The 11680-nt window shown below is 44.0% G+C and overlaps 1 long non-coding RNA gene across 1 annotated transcript; it reads right to left on the bottom strand.

The window, feature by feature from the left end:
* Positions 1-8949: 8949 nt before the first annotated feature.
* LOC140422273 (uncharacterized) lies at positions 8950-11312 on the bottom strand. The gene is made up of 2 exons (XR_011947347.1): positions 11188-11312; positions 8950-10248 (listed from the first exon to the last, which is right to left on the bottom strand). It is a non-coding gene; the product is annotated as an uncharacterized lncRNA (long non-coding RNA).
* Positions 11313-11680: the final 368 nt, after the last annotated feature.

Below are 11680 nucleotides of genomic sequence, written 5' to 3' on the forward strand. Positions count from 1 at the left end.
GTCTAAAGGTTAGACCATTGTTGATTGTCACATAAACCAGTGTGGTTCACCTTTAGGGCTGGAAATCTGCCGTCCTTGTCTACTTGGGCCTTGTGAAATGGCCTCAGTTCCAGGGCAATAAATGTTGGCCCAGCCAGCGACACCCACATCCCATGACTGAATTTTTAAAAATTCTGTTCACCTCAACCACTCGCTGTGGGAGTGAGTTCCACATTCTCACTCTCACTGGGTAAAGAGGTTTCTCATCAAATGCCTATTGGATTATTGAACCCCTTCATCATCTTAAAGACTTCCATCAGGTCACCCTTCAATCTTCTCTTTTCTAGAGAAAAGCAGCTCCAGCCTTTTCTGAGGGTGAAATGCCCTCAGTTCTGGTATTATTCTTGTCAATCTTTGTTGCACCTTCTCCAGTGCCTCTATTTCCTTTTTCTAAATGGAGATCACAAATGTTGACAGTGCTCCCAGTGTGCAGGCGGTGCTGATGGGGGTGGGAGGTGAGGAATATGCAGGAATAGTGATTTCGGACCACGCCCCGACTATTGAGATGTGAGAGTTCGTTCGGGATAGGCGCAGAGGTTGGGGTGGAGGCGGGATTCAGAGCTTTTGACCAACAAGGGAGTTCCGTGGGAAGGTAGCAATGGTGATTAAGAATTATGTTGCGCTTAATCAGAATGGGGAGGTATTGGCAGCCACGCTTTGGGAGGCCTTGAAGGCGGTGGTCCGGGAGGAAATTATTTTGTCCAAGGCCCATAAGGATAAGATGGGAGGGAGGAGCATCGGCGACTGTTGGACCAGATAGTCGAGGTGGATAGGAGGTATTCTGTGGCCCCCACGATGGGGTTGTTGGCGGAAAGGAGGAGGTTACAAGGGCAGTTTGATCGGTTGACAATGGGAAGGGCGGTGGGTCAGCTGCAGAGGGAGTGGGGGTGCAGAGTAGGGGGGGGGGGAAAAGGTGAGTCGCACGCTGGCCCACCAACTGTGATGACTGACAGCGGTCAGGGAAATTCTTCAGGTGAAGCTGGAGTGGGGGGGAACATGGTGTCGGATCCGGAGAGTATAAATGAGGTGTTCCAGTCAGTTTTAGATGGGCTGGACTTCCCGGAGTTGGAGGAGGGGAAGAGGCAGGCACTGGATGAGCCGTTAGGACTAAAGGAGGTGATGGAATGCATTGGCACAATGCAGTCAGGTAAGGCGGCGGGGCTGGATGGCTTTCCGGTGGAATTTTATAAGCCGTTCCCGACGGAGAAGAGGGGGGGATTTCGGGCTATGGCGCAGGCGTCGTTTTCACTAATCTTGAAAAGGGGGAAGAATACATTGGACAGCGAGTCCTATAGACCCATCTCGCTGCTGCATACTGATGTGAAAGTCCTGGCAAAGGTATTGGTGAGAAGGTTGGAGGGGTGTGTGCCGGAGGTGGTCTCTGAGGATCAGACGGGGTTTGTGAAGGGGAGGCAGCTCCCTCCTGCAATAGTAGGAGGTTGTTAAACATAATTATGACCCTGTTGTGGCGAGGAAGTGGAGGGGGTGAGTGCCAGAGGTGGCTGTGCCAATGGACTAAGAGAAGGCCTTTGACTGGGTAGGGTGGAGGTATTTGTTTGAAATCCTGAGGAGGTTTGCGTTCGGGCCAAGGTTTGTGGCGTAGGTCGGTTGCTGTATGTGTCCCAAATGTGACCAAATTATCCTGTTACAACAGGCCCAACTCTGACGTGAGATAATGGTCACTTTGGGGATAAAAGTAGAGGTTCCGAACGTTTTTCTTGCTGGCCAAGTACTGAAGACTCCCGAGGCCGAGTTCCAAGGAAATTACTGTCAAAGAAGGAGCCAGACTCCCGAGGCTGAATTCCACAAGAATTACTGTCAAAGAAGGAGCCAGAGAGGGTTACGCTTCTACAGACTGATCACCCACATGAAGTTGGAAAAGTCAATGTCTTAAAGTTGTTCAGAAAACCTTTTTCATTTAATAAACTTATTTTAAAATTTACTATCCAGAGAATTCTGCCTTTGTCTTAATTGGTTAAAGTCTTGTCTGAACCAAAGTGAATTTATTAAATGGTAAGTTGGGGTGGCTGAAATCAATTAATTTCCAGATAATGAGATCAGATAACAAATCTTCAATTTAAAAACATGCATTACTCTAGCGCCTTCCACACCCACAGAACGTCCCAAAGTGCTTTACAGCCAATGAAGTACTTTTGAAGTGCAGTCACTGTTGTAATGTAGGAAACACAGCAAGATCCCACACACAGCAATGTGATAATGAGCAAATGTTTTTAGTGATGTTCATTGAGGGATATTGTGGAGGTGGCGATGGATATTGTGGAGGTGGCGATGGATATTGAGGAGGGTCTGATGGATATTTTGGAGGTGGTGATGGATCCTATGGAGTCTCCGTTTAAGAGCGCAGACTGATTCCCTCCTCAGTAACCAAATCGTGTTTGGTATTAAAATTGAAAAACGTTGTGAGCATTTGCTTAGGCAGCACAATGTATCGTTAAAAGATGCAATATGTTTGTGCCGAGTGAGTGAGCTTGCCGCGAGTCAGTCTGCAGATATACAGTCCTGGGAAAAAGGCGCGAAAGAAGACAACGTTGCTAATGCCATTACAGCTGTGGCGCAGTTTTAAAAATGACGCGCTGCAGCTGGCAGCCATTTTACAAATGACATCAGCAGCTTGGTGATGTGTGCACGCTGTGGCCACGCCCACCAAGGAATAAAATGCCCAGCCATTGGCAAACTTATCATTATGCTTCACAGTGCCGTTCAAGTACAAAAAAGCCTCCAATTAATACAAAAAACTTTTTTAACAAGGCCATGAAAATTCAAAGTATGCAAAACAAAGCAAAATGTTCTCATTTCGATGTTGAAGCACAACAATACGATTTAGAAGACACATTCTTTGTTGATGCAGTCAACAAGATTGATAATGCTGAAAAATGACAAAGCAGATATCATCTGTTCATATTAAGAAAGATTGGAACGCATCATTGAAAGTAAATGGGTCCAAAATATTTTTCAAGTTGGATACTGGAGCTCATGCAAATTTGATCACTGTATCACACCTCTTTCCTCCAATTGAAGCTACTAAATGCCAATTGAGGGACTGCAGTGGCAACATCATCAGCACAAGAGGGTTGTGTTGTCTAACAGTAAGTAACAATGATATCCACCTGCCAGTGCGATTTGAAATAGTTGATGCCAATAAATCATCTCTACAAGGTGTTGATGCTAGGGGCTGGTTTAGCACAGTGGGCTGAACAGCTGGCTTGTAATCCAGAACAAGACCCAGCAGCGCGGGTTCAATTCCCGTACCAGCCTCCCCGAACAGGCGCCGGAATGTGGCGACTAGGGGCTTTTCACAGTAACTTCATTGAAACCTACTTGTGACAATAAGCGATTATTATTATTATTAACAACGCCAAATCTTGTGAAAAGGATTCACAGCGCCAATCAATCTGTTAGTTCACAGCAAGATAACATACAGGACATCCTAGCTACGTTTCCAAATGTGTTCACTGGTTTGGGTATGTTACCGTTTACCTATAAAATACAGCTTAAAAAAAATGCTACACCAGTAATACATCCTCCGAGAAGAGTACCAGCCCCTCTCAAAGAACGTCACAAGCAGGGACTTGACCGTATGCAGAAACTGAACATCATATAATCGAACCTACTGGTTGGGTTAGTTCCATGGTAAGCGTATGAAGGCCTAATAGAGATCTACGAAGATGTATAGACCTAAAGGATCTGAACTGGAATATCAGGCGAGAGCACTATCCAATTCCTAAGTGCGAAGAGATTACACGTAAAAAGTTGTTTAAAAGTTAGATGCCTCAAAAGGATTTTGGCAACTACAACTTGATAAGTCCAGCAGAAAGCTCTGTACTTTTAATACGCTGTACAGAAGAAATTGTGTCAATCGCATGCCCTTTGGAATCATCTCTGCATCAGAATATTTCCATAGAGCAACGGAAACCATTACAGAAGGTATTGGTGGGGTACGGGTGTACGTCGATGATATTATCTGGTCTGCAACACCAGAAGAGCACAATTCCAGACTACTACAAATGCTAAGACGCATGGATTTGAGCTTCAATCCATACAAATCAAAGTGTCAATTTGGGATTTCCAAACTGGGTTTTTGGGAGATCCCATATCTAAGGATGGTGTACAACCGGACAGTGCTAAAGTTAAAGCTATACACAAAATGCCTGTTATGACAGACAAAAAAGCAGTCTTGAGAATGCTTGGAATTGTCAACTTTCTTGGCAAATTTGTTCCGAACCATTCGTCTAGAACAACAGCTCGTCGGCAATTGACCAAGAAACATTTTTCTTGGACTTCACAACATGAAACGGAAAAGTCCAACCTCAAACCCGCACTGACCTCAGCCCCACTTCTCACATTTTACGATCCGACAAAGTAGACAAAGATCTCGACGGACGTGAGTCAAGTCAGGATGGGAGCTGTTCTTCTACAGAAGACTTCAAATGACCTGTGGAGACCGGTAGCATATGCTTCTCGAGCCATGATGCCCACTGAACAATGCCGCGCACAGATTGAGGAAGAATGTCTTGGGTCTGGTGAAGGGTGTTGAAATATTTCCCTGTGTTTATGGTCTACCTACATTTGTGATTGAGACTAATCATAGGCCGCGTGTGTAAATAATTCACAAGAGTCTTAATGATATTCGCCCAGATTACAGAGAATCCTAATGAGACCAAGAAGATATGATTTTTGTCCAGTATATACTCCAGGAAAAGTTCTGATCCTTGCAGATACATTATCACGTGCTACTGAAATGAAGATAAGATTCCAGATCTTGTGCAGGTGATAGAAGCTCAAGCTGACATGCTAGCTGACACACTACATGTTTCTGATTGCAAATTAAGATTAATTAAAGAAGAAACTGCAAAGGATGAAGTTTTGCAGTGAATGATTCATCACATGACTGATGGATGGCCAAATGCAAGCTGTTCTTGCTTCAGAAATGTTAAAAATGGCCTTTCTGTGGTAAATTGAGTTTTCCTCAAACTGGATAGAATAGTCATTCCTACAAAGTTGAGAAGACAGATTCTTACCCAGATCCATGAAGGACACCAGGGTATTGAGGAATGTAAATGACGCGCGAAGCAATCCGTATATTGCCCTGGTATAAATTCAGACATTTAAAATTATGTTTCTGATTGTGACATTTGTCAAAGAAACTAGTCTGCTTAACAAAAAGATAAATTCCCAATGATGAATATTGTACAATTCAATGTTCTAAAGTGGGAATAGATGTTTTCTACTTTCAAGGCAAAGATTACCTCGTCATTATTGACTATTACTCAAATTATCCAGAAGTGATTAAACTTACAAACTCAAGTTCAAAATCAGTCATCAAGTCAACTAAAAGATGTTTTTTCTAGACACGGGATAACATTGATCGGCAAAAGGGACAATGGACCTTGTTTCGACAGTTGGGAATGGACCCGGTCTAATGGGAATGCTGAGAAAGGTGTAGGTATCGTGAAGAAATTGTTGAAGAAAGCATACGAGGCGAGACTAGATTTTGTGCTAGCTTTATTAAGTTATAGAGCTGCTCCTTTATCGACAGGTCTTTCGTCAGTGCAACCTCTTATGAACAGACTGCTGCATACAACATTGCCAACCTAACTGTACCAAATCTTGATGATAAATCAATTGTAAACAAGATGAGACAGCAACAGCAAACTCAAAGCTTGTATTACAAGTCAGCCAAACAGCTGATTCCGCTAGTTCCAGGAGATTGTGGACGTGTACAAGATCCAACAGGTGGATCGTGTTTTAAGTCAGGCAGCTCCACATTCCTATCTTGCAAAAACATCTGAAGGTTCGATATTCAGGAGAAATCGTCGTGCATTGTTGAAGGTGAAGCAACCTCCAACTCCAATTCAACCTCAACAATTGTTTTCCAACAGTAGGTTTCCTGGACATTGGTTAAAACTCAGTACTTCATCATCTGATGCTCAACTTACTGATGCAAATATGAATCAAAAGAAGAAAAACTCTGACTCAATGACAGTTGGATTGAGAACATCAACGAGATGAAGGAAGAAACCTGATCGTCTCAATTTATGAACTATAAAACACTGATTTAACTCGTATAACTTTTACTGATGTTCATTACTGTACATTGCCATTACACTGCCTGTATGTAACTTTGAATGCAAGAATCAAATTTTTCAAAGAAAGGGGGCTATCACAATATGTGGATTTTATAAAGCACATAAAGGGTTAATGTAATGTTACTACTCTACTCACTAGATGGTGCCATAGAGCAACCATATAAATATCACTGGCCTCCTTGACTTCTGGGAGAGAGTGGAAGGGAACCAGACAGAGATAGTTTAACTGATAGAATAATTTAGTGTTGTAGAAGTGTAGTGTCATCTTGACTTGTCTAATTCCTTAGTAATATGTTTGAATCTAATTCAGTGTAGTATAATTAGCTTTGTTTGTTAAACGCTGCTTGCTGTTCTTTGTTAACACTACAACCTTCACCATCCTGAAGGACAAAAACAAAGAACACAACAATCTCTTACTCTGAGATGATGCTCTCTGGTCCTAGGCTCTCCCACAAGAGGAAACATCCTCTCAGTATCTATCGTGTCGAGCCCCCTGAGAATCCTGTCTCAATACGGTCGCCTCTCATCCTTCTAAACTCCAATTAGTACAGGCCCAACCTCTCCTCATCAGAAAATCCCTTCAAACCCTGGATCGAACTTGTGAGCATTCTCTGGACTGCCTCCAATGATAGTATATCTTTCCTTAGATAAAGGGACCAAAACTGCTCGCAGTATTTATGGTGTGGTCTAACTACTGCCTTGTATAGTTTTAGTAGAACATCCCTATTTTTATATTCCATTCCCTTTGAAATAAATGCCAACATTCAATGTATCTTGGCAATTACCTGCTGAACTTGCATGCCAACCTTGTGATTTATGCAGGAGGACCCCCAAATCCCTCTGTGCTGCAGTGTTCTGCCGTCTTTCTCCATTTAAATAATGCTCAGCCCCTTTAGTTCTCCTACCAAAATGCATAACTTTACATTTTCCTACATCTTCCATCTGCCAAACTTTTGGGCACTCACTTTAAAAAAAAACTATTTTTATTGAAAGATTTTCATTTTATGACAGACAGACTTATCATCCACACACTCCGACTGCGCAATTGTATCTGCCCAGAGAGAAAAAAACCACACAGGAGTAATAATAATAACAAAAACATAACACAGGATTCGCCATGGTAACAGAAACAAACATTTTGCATCTTTAACTCGTTCTAGACACAGTGCGGTTAGGCTGTACATTTGTGCTCTACATCTTGCCAGTGTGGTCTATGTTAGTGCATCATTAGACCACAGAATTTTCAGTGCAGAAGGAGGCCATTTGGTCCATCAAGTCTGCACCGGCCCTTGGAAAGAGCACCCTACTTAAGCCCACACCTCCACCCTATCCCCATAACCCAGTAAACCCACCTAACCCTTTGGACACTAAGGGGCAATTTAGTATGGCTAATTCACCTAACCTGCACATCTTTGGACTGTGGAGGAAACCGGAGCACCCAAAGGAAACCCACGCAGACACGGGGAGAAAGTGAAAACTCCACACAGACCAGTCACCCGAGGCTGGAATTGGACCCGGGTCCCTGGAGCTGTGAGGCAGCAGTGCTAACCACTGTGTCACCGTGCGTGCCCAGCATGGTAACTTCATGGCTTGAGAACCCCCCCCCCCCCCCCCCGTTGTCACCTGTGGGGGAGTGGATAGTCCCAGCGCTGTGAGGGTGGTGAGGCCTCACCAGGAGAACTTGACCTTCTTTTGGTGCATGGTGCTCATGGGCCCTGCACCCTGTTGTATTATATATTTCCCCTGTGTTTTGGGTGCTGCCTCTTTCCCCCCCCCCCCCCCCGCCCTATACCTGCACGTTTACTCTCAGCGACTGATGCATGAGGACACCAAAGTCTCACTGAGTCTCCACCTCTTTCAATTAACACCCATTGAAATAATAATCTGCCTTCCTATTTTTCTACCAAAGTGGCTAACCTAACATTTATCCAGGTTATACTGAAACTACCATTCATATGCCCACTCACTCAGCCTGTCTAAATCCTGCTGAATAATCTCTGCATCCTCCTCACAGATCATCTTCTCCCAACTTTGCATCATCTGCAAACTTATTTCCCTTGTCCAAATCATTAATATATAATGTGAACAGTTGGGGTTCCAGCACAGTACCTGTGGCACTTCACTAGTCACTGCCTGCCAATCGGAAAAAAACATTCATTCCAACTTTTTGCTTCCTGCCAGCGAACCAGCTTTCTATCCATCTCAAGACACTACCCGTAATCCTATGCCCTTTGATTTAGCAATCTGCTGTGTGAGACCCCTTGACATCCGTCTGCACAACGAATGCATCCATTTTATTTCAAATGCTCTGAGCATTCAAGTACAAAACCTTGGGTGGCACAGTGGTTAGCCCTGCTGCCTCACGGCGCTGAGGACCCGGGTTCGCTCCCAACCCTGGGTCAGCGTTCGTGTGGAGTTTGCACATTCTCCTTTGTCTGCGTGGGTTTCACCCCCACAACCCAAAGATGTGCAGGTTAGGTGGATTAACCACGCTAAATTCCCCTTTAATTGAAAAAAATAATTGGGTATCCTAAATTTATGGGGAAAAAAAGGATAGTCCTTTTAACATTCCTTGACCGGTCCCTACTATTTATTACAATGTCGTTATCTGATACAGGCCCTTGGTTTCTCTGCTTTTTTATTCTCTTTGCTGTATTTTTCTTGTGTTTCTGATTCCCCCTGCTCTTAATCCTGACATAGGTTCCCACCCCCTGACTATTTTAGTTTAAACCCCCCCCTCCTCCTCTTGATTCTGTAAAACTTCTAGACATACGCTCAAAAGAATCATTAATTCAAAGTCCCATTTCTTATGAACATATTTATTTTAGATCTACCTGTAGTGTTAGGAAAAACACTATTTATTATCCAGGATAAAATAAATGTCCTTCATCAGCTTTTGTGGATCATTTCAGTGGAAATGTGCTCTCCTCGGCTCAAAGAGCATCAGCCCACTGGAAGCAAAGTTGTGAGACCGGCCAGTCCAGCAGAAAGAAACCCTGCGACCCTCCCACTTCACCAAGTGTCAGAATGAACATGGTTCAGTCCTGGATGTGATTAACACCAGCAATAACAGCAGAATCCAGCCTGTCATCGCTTGTGAACTCGCTGGTGTCTTAGCAGACTTGACAAGTGAGTGAATCCCTTCCCACACTCAGAACAGATGAACGGCCTCTCCCCGGTGTGAACTCGCTGATGTGCCAGCAGGTTGGATAGATCAGTGAATCCCTTCTCACACCCAGAGCAACAGAATGGCCTCTCTCCAGTGTGAATTCTCTTGTGTGTTAGCAGGTTGGATAACTGAATGAATCCCTTTCCACACTCGGAGCAGGTGAATGGCCTCTCCCCAGTGTGAACCTGTCGGTGCTTCCGCAGATTGGATAACTGAGTGAATCTCTTCCTACACTCTGGACAGGTGAACGGTCTCTCCCCAGTGTGAACTCACTGGTGTGTTAGCAGGGTGGATGAATCACTGAATCCCTTCCCACATTCAGAGCAGATGAATGACCTTTCCCTGGTGTGAACCCGCTGGTGCACCAACAGGTTGGATGAATTAGTGAATCCCTTTCCACACTCTGAGCAGGTGAACGGCTTCTCTCCAGTGTGAACTCGCTGATGAGTCTGCAGGTGAGATAACTGAGTGAATCCCTTCCCACAAACAGAGCAAGTGAACGGCCTCTCTCCGGTGTGACCACGTCGATGAGTTTCCAGTGCAGATGGGGTACAAAATCCCTTCCCACAGTCCCCACATGTCCACGGTTTCCCCATGGCGTGGGTGCCCTTGTTTATCTCCACGTTGAACGATCAATTGAAGCCTCGACTTTACAGCGAACAAAGGTGCAATCTCTCCCTGCTGGGAACGTTGTGATTTTTTCAGACTGGATAACTGGTTAAAGCTCTTTCCACAGTCAGTGCACTGGAACACTCCCACTCAGGTGTGTGCGTCTCAGTGCTTTTCCAGTCACACTGAAATTTTAAATATCTTGAAGCCGACAAAAGAGACAAAAATTCACCCTTGAGATTCAGATCCTGATGAATTGAGTGAATGCCATATCTTGACATTTGGTTTGAGATTTCTGTCTGTAAATCGTCCTCTTCGAACATCCTGTAAAAGGTGTTTTCAAAAGTCATCACTGTCAGTACAGGACAGAAATTCAGAACAGACCATTTTATATTTGATTCAGTTGTTCTCCCATCTTGACTGTAATCCTCCCCATGCACCCTCACTTCCCCCGCTCCTTCTGTCGCCATTGTTTACTCCTGATAATTCTTATAACATTAGAACATGAGAAACTGGAACAGCAGGAGGCCATTCAGCCCCTCAAGACTATTCTGTCACTTCATCAGATAACGGCTGATCTTCACATCCCTGCGCTCACCCCAAGTCTGTTCATTCCTAAAATATCCAAAATTTCTCTATTCTCTGTCTTGAACAAACTCAGTGACTGAACATCCACAACACTCTGAATTTATTTATCCTTCTTAAGATAGCGGCATCACTGGCATGACCAATATTTGAATAGACATGATAAATTCGACTTTAAATAGCTGATACATCAAAAACAGGTTTCACAAAATCACAAACATTTCTCCTGTCAGTTACAGAATGGATTGCTTCGGTGACTCAATGACTCTGTGTCTGGAAATATAAAATGTAGCGACAATACAATATTACACAACTAGAAATAATAAATGTACTTTATTACAGAACCATAAATAATATATCTAATCTGCATAATATAACAATACTGGATATTTCTCTGTCTGATATTAATTTACTGTCAGCCACCTCCTCGGAAACCAGCCTTTTAACTGTGAACATCAGGAAAGAGACCATCCTTTTAGCCAGACAAATAAATGTGTCAAGCTGAGGGAGGAAAGGATGTCAATGTCTTAAGAGAGAGAGAGACCTGGGCCAAGCTTTGCAGAGTCTGCACCCTCCCTGGATTCACTTCCTTTCCCTTCAGTTGCTGCAAGTGACCAATTGAAGGTGAGAATGAGAAAAGAAATGGAAAGGGGGGAGAAATGAAAGTGTTTTACTCACAGATGTTGGAGACAGGAGGACATTTTAGTCTTTTACTCAATCTTCATCCTCAAGAAAGGCCGCATTCTGGCTGGAGGACCAGAGTCCTTCCGGTCCTCCAAGTTTCCCATTGGTCAACATCTCAGCCGAATTGGGGGGGGGGGGGGGTGAAACTTCCACACATGCGCAGTTTCCATCTCCCTTGGACATGCGCATCCCGAGATGCCTGCGCGGCGGATAGAGCAGTTTCCCGAGCGTGAGGGATTGTGGGAGTTATACCCGCCATTATTCATACGGAACCCAGTGTGGCTAACATATTGGGGAGGATAATAGGTGGGAGTGAAACTGAACCCGATAATCAGCACCTTCCGGGGATGAGAACTGGGGGCGAATAGTGGGATTAATTAGTCTTAAAATCAATAGGGAGAAAGGAGTGTGTGGCCGACAGCATTTTCTGTGACAACTGGAACTGTCAGTTTGGAATTTATATCCTGTGATCAGTCATGACTTGATG

This window comes from Scyliorhinus torazame, chromosome 5 (genome assembly GCF_047496885.1).
Source record: "Scyliorhinus torazame isolate Kashiwa2021f chromosome 5, sScyTor2.1, whole genome shotgun sequence".
NCBI classification, from domain to species: Eukaryota; Metazoa; Chordata; class Chondrichthyes; order Carcharhiniformes; family Scyliorhinidae; genus Scyliorhinus; species Scyliorhinus torazame.